Here is a 9,829-nt window from a genome sequence, read left to right as displayed (position 1 = left end):
AGGGCATAAAGTTGTCAGGTGTGTCTACCAAGGGTGCAATCGGCAAATTGTGTCCAGAATCCGCCGCTAAATGATGAATTCAGTAGAACCTTGCCATGCCAAACTGGAGTGTGGACGATTCGGTGGGCAGGGATTCAGGCAAAGGGGCTGGTGTCCCAGTCAGCGTAAAGGGGCACAGGTCATCCACCATAAAGCAGTTATGGACACAACGTAGTCATGCTGGGGGAGATGGTGATGTAGTGATAATGTCATTGCACTAATAATTTAGAGGCCCAGATTACTCCTCTGAGGGTATGTGTTCAAATCCCACAATGATAGCTGGTGAAATTTTGATTTAATTTATTAATAATTGAATTAGTATCAGTGATGATGGCCATGACACTGTCTTTGGACACTATGTAAAAACTCATCTTTTTCACTAGTGCTGTCCTTACCTGCTCTGGGCCTACAGGTGACCTACAATGTCTGCATCACATGCAAGAATCTTTTTAAAAATCGATTTTGTTTACATTATCTTTATTTGCGTTGACCCAGTCTAGACTTAGCTGGGTGGAAACTTCTGGTTTGTATAAAAAATAGTTACAGCTTGATTGTAGGCAAATACTGGATGTTGAACTTGTTTCAGAAATTAAATATTGTGTGTGCACTGAGACCTGACAGTGCCTCTCTGCAGATGCTCATAACGTCCAGTTAGCGATGTCAAGAAGGAACAGTTTAAACTGCCACTAGGTGGCAGCAAAATTCAAGTTGTGCATTCAGTGCCCTTGGGCTGTCAGGGATTGTCTGCTGGTCACAAACATTTGTTGGAAAGTGTCTGCATGTTGGCTGAGGCCAGGACATTACTTCGGCATCAACTTGCCTGGTTATAAATTTTCTCTGATAATTCAGGCTTGATTTCCTTTCTCACCTCTAGAGCAGCTGGACTTCCAATACACAAAACGTCCAGTAATCTAGATCAGGCATTTTCAAAGTCCGGGTCGCGACCCACAGGTGGGTCGCAGGTGGGTGTCGAGAGGGTCGCGGAGCGTCCGTCGATGCGCTCCCGATTGCGCAAATTCGGGCGCAACAGCCGCAGCAGCCCGTTTTAACAATGCTGGCAGCCGGCATTGTTAAATTTGCGCAATCGGAGACACAGGAGAAGATTAAAAAAAAAATTCAATGTAATCTTCCTGCCTGAACGGAGGCAGTGTAGGTCACGCCCCCCCTAACGTCAACATTACGTGCTTTGGGCGCGATTGTGATTCCTCCATTTTGTCAGCAGCAAACAAATAAATGAGGAACAAGCAGGCTCGCCTCTTGCATTAAATGTCAGAGAAAATGGTGGGTCGCGAATGTTGGCCGGCGTGGGTTGCGAAGGTCGGCTGGCGTGGGTCGTGAAGGTTGGCCGGCGTGGGTCCCGAAGGGCGGCTGGTTGGTAAAAATGGGTCCCCAGAAAAAAGTTTTAAAAACTTGATCTAAATAGGTGACCTTTATCTATCATCAATGAGTTTTTGACACCTTTGTTTATTTGTTATCAAAAAGGCTTGAGTTGGAAAAGAAGAGACTGTTTGCGGACAGTCAATTGGATAATTAAGTTTTTTGTTTTTAATTGGTGTAGTAAGATACCGCCTTGGGATAATGGCCAAGTTGGTGACCAATGGGGGAAGTGTTGGAGGTCGGAGGCCATCCACCTAGAAGGTGACCTGAGAGAGTACATTAGTTGAAGATAAATATTAGCTCAGGCACTGGAGAGAGTGGAGGGCAGCAGATAGAGGGGTCAACCAATGACGTACATCAGAGGGTGGTTCAAGTAGAGCTACAGTGGATGTGTGAAGACAGATTAGCGTGGGATAATGTTACAACACCCGGGCGGGATTCTCCGTCCCCCCGCCGGGTCGGAGAATCGCCGGGGGCTGGCGTGAATCCTGCCACCGCCGGTTGCCGAATTCTCTGGCACCAGGTATTTGGCGGGGGCGGGAATCGCGCCGGTCGGCGGGCCCCTCCCGTTGATTCTCCGGCCCGCGATGGGCCGAAGTCCCGCTGCTGGAATGACTGTCCTGCCGGCGAGAATCAAACCACCTCTCTTACCGATGGGACTAGGCGGCGCGGGCGGGCTCCGGGGTCCTGTGGGGGGGGGGGGGCACGGGGCGATCAGGCCCCGGGGGGTGCCCCCATAGTGGCCTGGCCCGCGATCGGGGCCCACCGATCCGCGGGCGGGCCCGTGCCGTGGGGGCACTCTTTTCCCTCTGCCTCACCACAGTCTTCACCATGGCCGACGCGTAAGAGACACCCGCCCTGCGCATGCGCGGGGATGATGTCAGCAGCCGCTGACGCTCCCGCACATGCGTGGACTTCCGCCGACCGACGGAGTCGTTTCGGCCCTGGCTGGCATGGCGCCAAAGGCCTTTCCCGCCGGTCGGCGGCGCGCCAACCACTCCGGCGCAGGGCTAGCCCTTCAAGGTGAGGGCGTGGCCCCTAAAGGTGCGGAGAAATCCGCATCTTTGGGGTGGCCCGACGCCGTAGTGGTTCACGCCATTCCATCCTGCCGGGTCCCCCCACCCCGCCGGGTAGGGGGGAATCCCAGATCTCTCGGTGGCAGTAGCTACAAGGCATGGCACAACATTGGAACAAACAATGGTTTTCTTCAACAAACGCTTTTCTTCCTTGAAATAGTGCATAGTAAATTTTACATTCATCTGAGGGCAAACAGGACTCGGTTTAATTCTCATCTTTTTTTCCAATTAGGGGGCAGTTTAACATGTCCAATCCACCTACCCTACACATCTTTGGGTTGTGGGGGTGAGACCCATGCAGATACGGGGAGAATGCGCAAACTCCACATGGACAGGGACCCAGGGCTGGGATTGAACCCGGGTCCCCAGTGCCGTGAGGCAGCAGTGCTAACCACTGCACCATCGTGCTGCCCCTGACCTCCCACATGATATCAGCTTTCCCATGTGACCCCAATACGAATCCACTCAATTTTGATCCTCAATGTTCAGGGCAACCGTCACCTTTTTATTTTAAATTTAGAGTACCCAATTCATTTTTTCCAATTGTGGGGCAATTTAGCATGGTCAATCCACCTAGCTTGCACATTTTTAGGTTGTGGGGGCGAAACCTATGCAAACATGGGGAGAATGTGCAAACTCCACACAGACAGTGACCCAGAGCCGGGACCGAACCTGGGACCTCAACACCGTGAGGCAGCAGTGCTAACCACTGCGCCACTGTGCTGCCCCTCCAAAATCTCTTCTGTCAACCGTTGACGTTCTTCCCTTTCCTCCCTATCCACCTTAGCCTTAAATGAGATCACCATCCCCCTCCCTTCAGGGCCTCCCAAATCACCAACACTGAGACCTCCCCCGTACAACTGAACCCCACATACTCCTCAATTACCTTCCCTATCTTACCACAGAAACTGCCAATAACCCCACCCCTTCTCCAGTACCCAAAGAGAGACCAAAAGAGAAAATGCTGGAAAATCTCAGCAGGTCTGGCAGCATCTGTAGGGAGAGAAAAGAGCTAACGTTTCGAATCCAGATGACTCTTTGTCAAAGCTAAAAGACATAGAAAGTGGGAAATATTTATACTGTGGGGTGAGGGAATGAAAGGTGAATCATAGCCACAGAAACCAAGGAAAGAGTGCTAATAGCCACAGAAACTAAGGGGAAAGAGTGCTGATGGCAGTCCCCAGAGAGAATAAAAGGTATGAAAGGCCAAACAGCAGAGAGACTAATATCAGAGTGTAAGCTGGCTGTTTAGCACAGGGCTAAATTGCTGGCTTTGAAAGCAGACCAATGCAGGCCAGCAGCACGGTTCGATTCCCGTAACGGCCTCCCCAAACAGGCGCCGGAATGTGGCTTTTCACAGTAACTTCATTTGAAGCCTACTTGTGACAATAAGCAATTTTCATTTCATGTAGGTAGGGAGGGAGGGAGGGGGGAGAAAAGTTAAGGAGAGGGAGGGATAAGATAGGATGGGAAATATATATACAAAGACAAGAAAGAAATAAAATATAAAAGACAGTTAAAATGAAATGGAATGAAAACAAAGGGGTCTAGGTCGGGTAGAACTAATCATCAGAAGTTGTTAAATTCGATGTTGAGACCGGAGGCTGTAGTGTACCTAACTGGAAGATGAGATGCTGTTCCTCCAGTTTGCGTTGAGCTTCACTGGAACATTGCAGCAGACCAAGGACAGACATGTGGGCATGGGAGCAGGGTCTTGTGTTAAAATGGCAAGCAACGGGCAGGTCAGGGTCCTGAATGCGACCAGAGCGAAGGTGCTCAGCAAAGCGATCACCCAGTCTGCGTTTGGTCTCTCCGATATAGAGGAGACCACATTGAGAGCAGCGAATGCAATAGACCAAATTGAAAGAGGTGCAAGTGAAACGTTGCTTAACCTGGAACGAGTGTTTTGGGCCTGGAATGTTAAACATGGAAGAGGTAAAGGGGCAGGTGTTACACCTTCTGCGATTGCATGGGAAGTTGCCATGGGTGATGGGAGAGATGTTGGGTATGGTGGAGGAGTGGAGTAGATTATCCCGGAGGGAACAATCTCTGCGGAATGCTGACAGCGGGAGTGAAGGGAAGATGTGTTTGGTAATGGCATCACACTGGAGTTGGCGAAAATGGCAGAGGATTATGCTTTGCATACGGAGGCTGGTGGGGTGAAATGTGAGAATGAGGGGTCTCTATCCTTGTTCTGGGAGGGAATGGAGGAGGCAAGGGTAGTGCCATGGGAGATGGACTGCACGCTGTTGAGGGTCCTGTTAACAACTGTAGGTGGGAAATCACGTTTGAGGAAGAAGGAACATTTTCGAAGCACCACTTGTCCAGTACCACGTCCATCCAATGTGGAGCGTGATCTGAGATCACAAATACTCTGTCCTCTTAACTCCAGCCAACAACGCCTTCCCCACCACAAGAGTCAATCCTTGAAAACACCTTGTGTACCGGGGAAAAAATGCGAATACTTCTGATCCCTCGGGTGTAAGAATCTCCACGGGTCAACCCCCCCATCTCCCTTGTAAGTCCGGCCAGTGCCTTCGAATAACCCCCCTCCGATGGGATCAGCGAGCACGGCTGGAACCTGTCCACCCTTGGCTCCAGCACTGTGTTCCAATCGTGAACACAGCCCAGTCCATCACACAAACTTGCCTCCCATCCATTGACTCCATCTACACCTCCTGCTGCCTGGGGAAAGCGGGTAGCATAATCAAAGACCCCTCCCACCCGGCTTACTCACTCTTCCAACTTCTTCCATTGGGCAGGAGATACCAACGTCTGAGAACACGCACGAACAGACTCAAAAACAGCTTCTTCCCCGCTGCTACCAGACTCCTAAACGACCCTCTTATGGACTGACCTCATTTACACTACACCCCTGTGTGCTTCACCCGATGCCGGTGTTATGTAGTTACATTGTGTACCTTGTGTTGCCCTATTATGTATTTTCTTTTATTTCCTTTTTCTTTTCATGTACTTAATGATCTGCTGAGCTGCTCGCAGAAAAATACTTTTCACTGTACCTCGGTACACGTGACAATAAACAAATCCGATCCAATCCAATTCCCTCCCCAAAATCTAATCATATTCCAACGCCCCCCCTCCCCAAAATCCGGGATTGCAGCCAGTGTTTTCTTCACAAACCCTGCATCATCCCAGTTGGAGGCATATGAGATTACCAATGACACCATTGTCCCCTCCAGTGCACCTGTTACAACGGACCTACCCCACTGATCCACCACCACCGTCTCCACCTGGAACCTCACCCGCTTGCCCACCAAAATTGTCAACCCCCCCACCGCTACTCTCAAACCCTGAATGAAACACCTGGCTCACCCAACCCTTCCTAAGCCTCATCTGGTCTTTCACCCTCAAATGGGTCTCTTGCAGCATCACCACATCGGCTTTTAAACTTTTCAAATACGCAAAAGCTCTCGCTCTCTTTTCCGGTCCCCCCAACCCCCTCATGTTCCACGTCACCATTCTGACCGGGTTCTCTCAGCCCCCCCCCCCCCCCCCCATCACCATTACTCCAGGCCCCACCCATTCAGCCAGACCCACCCCATTGTTCTGTTACCGTTGACCTCCATCCCCGCTTTCCCGGAAACCCGCCATCCACTTCCTCTTTCAAACAACTCACCCTGTATTGAACCCCTTCCCCCACCATTCATACCTCCCAGGTCCATCGAAACCTACTCGACCAGGCCCCTCCCCCCACTCCCGTTCACTCGCCAACCTTTGTTTGCTAGCACAGTGGCCCCTGCCAGAGACCCCTCCTCCTTGCCACCACACCCTTAGCACCCAGCCCCCTATGCCCAGAAGCCCTCTAACCCCTTACTCCCATGAAAGGCCAACTCTAACCCCCCAGCCATACCGCCAGAGTGGGGAGACCATAACCCCTAAACAAAAAACAAAACACATCCGTAAGAAACAAAAACACATGAACCCCCCACCATTGAAAAGAGAACAAGAAAAAAACCTCAAAGAAAAACATTCTCAGTCCACACCATCCAAGTCCAGATCCCAACTCTGTCTTTCAGCCTGAACGAATGCCTTTGCCTCCTCCATCGTCTCAAAATAAAAGTCCTCCGAGTTGTGAGTTGCAGCTTTGCTGGGTAGACCACTCCGAACCTCACCCCATTGCTGCACAATGCCACCTTCGCCTGTCCAAAGGCCACCTACCTTCTCGCCAACTCCGCCGTAAGATCTTGGTATATATGTACACCAATGCCTTCCCACTACGCGTCCCGCTTTCCCCAGCTCAAACCTTCTCCTTCATGTGGTAACTATGACTATCCTTGGTGATCTATTTGTTCTAGGCTTTGGTTGGAGTGACCGATGTGCCCTGACCAGCTCATTGCGGGAGGTATCTACCCCCTCCCCCATTAACTTGGCGAACATCTTCGCAAAATACTTGGTCGGGCCCTCCACCACCTTGGGCAGACCCATGATCCTCAAATTTTGTCTCCTCAACATGTTTTCCACGTCTTCCACTTTGGCTCTCAGCCTCTTATTGATCTCCACCACCCTCTGCAGCTCCTCATCCATCGAAGTGAACTGGTCGCTGGGTCATGACAACGCCTCCTCCACCCCCTTCATCTTCTCCCCTTGCTCTCGCACCTTGACCGACGTCTTTGAGACTGCAACTTTTATCGGGGCAAGCGCCTCTCTCCACCCACTGTTTGAGCGAAGCCGTCATCTCCCTCCAAAGCACCTCTTAAATGTTTGGCGAACAGCCTTTCAAACTCCCCCGATACCACGTTGGTCAGAGTCTCAACCGTGATGGGAGCGTCCCCACCTGATGAACCAGCGCCTGCTATATTTCCTCCTGTTGGACTCACAGCAGCACTCGCCGGTGGACTTTCGCTCACCCCTTCCCTCCCTGACCTTTCTTCTGGAACTTCGACATTCCACCGACTCCTTAGGACTTTCCACAGTAGCTCATCCAAAAAGTACCCCTGAGGCCGGGCATAAAGACCCAAAAAAACAAAGACTCTAGCAGGAGCCACCTAACGTACGACCTCCACCTACATGTCACCACCGGAAGTCCCTCTCGGAACTTCTTCTAACACATTTACATCTTTCCTTAAATAAGGAAGCAAATACTGTACACAATACACAATGCCCTGTACAACTTTTGTAATAGATTTCCCTCACAATAAATGATAACGTTCTATTAGCTTTCCTAATTACTTGCTGTGCCTGTACCAGCCTTTTGTGATTCATGCACTGGGACACTCAGATCCCTCTGCATCTCAGAGCTCTGCGATCTCTCACAATTTAGATAAGCTTTTTAAAATTCTTTCTGTCAAAATGAACAATTTCACATTTGCCCAGATTATACCACATTGGTATACCGATGATTATACCGGATTGTTGCCCACTCACTTAATCTGTCTATGTCCCTTTGTAGTGTCCTTACATCCTCTTCACAATTTACTTTCCTACTTATCTTTGCGTTGTCAGCAAATTTAGCAACAATATATCTTCAGTCCCTTTATTCACGTCATTTGTATAAATTGTAAAAAGTTGAGGCCAAGCACACCACTTGGCACATCCTGCCATTCAGACAAAGACCCATTACCAACTCTGTTTCTGGTGAGCTAGCCAAACTTCAATCCATGCCAAGATGATACTCCCTACACCATGAACTTGTTTTTAACGTGATAGCCTTTCATGTGGCACCTTTCTGGAAATTTAAGTGTATTACATCCACCTGTCCATTTTTATTCACAGCACAAAGAACTCCAATAAATTGTGTAATGAATGTAGGAAACTTTTATATATATTGTACCATATGTCTGTGCAGTAATGTTGTTAGGTTAAGTTTTCCAGGTTATGGGTGTGATCCAACGGCAACACTGGCCCGAAAAGCAGCTCGCCATGGCGTGGCATGGTCGATAGGAGCAAGGAGTGGGGTCTTTGTGATTCCACTGTACATTTGGTCCTCTATTTCTCTCTTCTGCTATTTGGAAGCCTATAAAATATCCCCATAAGTGTGATCATCCCCTTTTTACTTCACAACTTAATCAAATGGATTCTATCGATGTGCCCAAGGACATCCTCTCTTTCCAACACAATATCTTCCCTAATCAGTACTGCCACCCCACCTCCCATTCTTCCTTCTCTATCTTTTCTAAACACGTTATGTATATTTTTTAAATTTCCAATTAAGGGGCAATTAAGCATGGCCAATCCACCTACCCTGCACATCTTTGGGTTGTGGTGTGAGGCACACATGCAGATACGGGAAGAATGTGCAAACCCCACACGGACAGTGAGGACAGTGACCTGAGGCTGGGATCGAACCCGGGTCCTCGGTGCTGTGAGGCAGCAATGCTAACCACTGCGCCACCCCCCTGTAACATCTTTAATAATGTGTTCTAACATTTTCCCCATGACAGATGTTAGGCTAACTAGCCTAGTTTCCTGCTTTCTCTCTCCCTCCTTTTTTGAATAAAGAAGTTACATTTTCAGACAATAACAATAACGGAGGAAAGAGCTGCATGTACAATGAGAGAAGTCTCCCAGGTTTTCTGTTGCATCCATTGGTTTGTTGCTGTGAAACATAGAGCCAGGCTGTATAGAACATAGAATTTATAGTGCAGAAGGAAGCCATTCGGCCCATCGAGTCTGCACCGGCTCTTGGAAAGAGCATCCCACTTAAGCCCCACACCTTCACCCTATCCCCGTAACCCAGTAACCCCACCTAACCTTTTTGGACACTAAGGGCAATTTAGCACGGCCAATCCACCTAACCTGCACATCTTTGGATTGTGGGAGGAAACCGGAGCACCCGGAGGAAACCCACGCAGACCCGGGGAGAATGTGCAGACTCCGCACAGACGGTGACCCAAGCCGGGAATCGAACATGGGACCCTGGCGCTGTGAAGCAACTGTGCTAACCACTGTGCTACCGTGCTGCCCGTATGTTGTTCAGTTAGTTGCTATATTGAAATGAAAGAATCTGTTGTATTGGAGCCTGAGGTTTGCCCTAGTCGAGTAAATATTCAGTCTGACCTTCGAACAAGAATTGTATGGTGGCATGATAGAATCTTTATTCTGCTACTGAATTGTATGTTAAAATCTCTAGGTCTTGATATTGGGCAAAACTCTCCACCTCCTACACCGTAAACCCAAACAGCGCTCGTGCAGAGAATCAGGCGTCCAGCAAAAATCGAGGTGCACATCCGGCGCTGAATTGGGCCCAATGCTCCGGTCTCTTGTTGGTGGCGATAACGAGTTTTGCTCACCGTGCTGGTGGTGGCAGCATGCAAATCCGACATTTGTCGTCCTTGGGCTGGTCCTTCAGGGTGTGCTGGGGTTTTGGCTGGGAGTGA

This window comes from Scyliorhinus torazame, chromosome 18 (assembly GCF_047496885.1).
Source record: "Scyliorhinus torazame isolate Kashiwa2021f chromosome 18, sScyTor2.1, whole genome shotgun sequence".
NCBI classification, from domain to species: Eukaryota; Metazoa; Chordata; class Chondrichthyes; order Carcharhiniformes; family Scyliorhinidae; genus Scyliorhinus; species Scyliorhinus torazame.
Note: the sequence above shows the minus strand (reverse complement) of the source record.